Consider the following 1,615-nt stretch of genomic DNA (forward strand, 5'->3'; position numbering starts at 1 on the left):
ATGCAGAGACCACCACAGCAACCATTTTACTCGACAATTATGGATACTATAATGAAGTTCCAGGTATAAATTCAGCACATTGTAGGCACTCACGATGATGATGGTGATTATAGAGATGATAATTATAGCTATAAAATGCTTATAATTTCAATAAGTCTATTATTTAAATAGCTTGGCTCCAAATGGAAAACCCTGAAGGAGAGTACATGTCAGTTTTCTTTGCTCAGAGAATAGCTTGCACAGCTCCTATGTAATAAGAAGTTAATAAAAATAAATATATTTATTATGGTGAGGATGATATGATTAATTCTAATAATAAAGGATTCCCATGGCTCAAATGCAGAAGAATGTCACTGTAACAAGCAGGATAAAGGGGAATTCCCACAAAGCCCATATCCCAAGTAAAATAAATGTCACATTGATGATTTAATAGCAGTTTTATTTGTTTGGCTGCAATATAATTCACATGCACCCTTGAGAAGTAACTAGGAGAGTTTTCACAAAGTTTCTGTTTCTGAAAAAGGAAGTGATGAAAGCATAAAACAGTTTTCGTGTTCTATTAAAAAGAGATATACATAAAATATAAACATGTCATCCCTGGGAAAAACGATAGCATTTTCTGTTTCAGATACAAATTTTATTTCAACATAGGCTAACCTTATGAGTAATTTAGAAAATATTTCTTCATAGCAAATATTGCTTCAAGGAGAATTCCTATTTCCAAGGCTTGCTCATAAAATACAAGGCTTTGTGGGTCTTTCATTATAAGTTTATATACAACATTTCCAATTATTATAGAATTTTGGCTAAATCCTTCAGTATAGCGAAGGATAATGAGTAATGATTCCTTTCATGTTTAAAAGGAAACACTTGAAACAACATGTAGAAGTCTTATTAATAGGTGTCATAATCAGGTCTGACCTCATGATCCTATCACCTGTCTCTAGTCTACATAGGCAAAGCCCGGATATCAGAGAGGAAGATCTTTTAATGGGAACTTGTGCAATAGGAACACTATAACGATTTTTCTTCTTTCTTTTGAGTGGAGGGTGAGGAAAAAAGTATCCTCTTTTCAAAAGTAACAACAACAACAACAAAACAGGAGTGGCGTAAGAACCCATTGAAGTGGCTTTTCAAATGCCTTTGATTATTTTCTGTCTGGATGCTACCAAAGTGCTCACTCATATAAATAGTCTCTTCTAACCTGCTAATGGAGGACAGTAGGAAGGAATTATTGGGGAAATTAGATCTGTGTACCCTAGAGTTTGTGGGTTAAAGAACATGGTACTTGACTTTCCTTGAGAAGTCTGAAGGAAGTAGGTTGACTGAAGCCACTTCTATTTGTAAGGCAAGAAAAACACCCACGTTTGGAACAAGCTTCATTTGTACTTTTTAGATGAATTCTTCAAAAGCAGCCAGACTACAGCCATCTTAAAGAAACTTGACCAAGAAGAATGTCTCCTGGTGTGATGGGACTCCAGGAGAAAGAGACAGTGTGAGGTCTCCTGTTGGAAGGCAGGAGTTATGGGAAAGGTAAACAATTACATGAAGAGTATATAGCCTGTATCAGATAAAGGTGCAGTGACTGTGGGGAGTCGCTGACATTCTCACTTGT

This window comes from Pteropus alecto, unplaced genomic scaffold (assembly GCF_000325575.1).
Source record: "Pteropus alecto unplaced genomic scaffold, ASM32557v1 scaffold20, whole genome shotgun sequence".
NCBI lineage: Eukaryota > Metazoa > Chordata > Mammalia > Chiroptera > Pteropodidae > Pteropus > Pteropus alecto.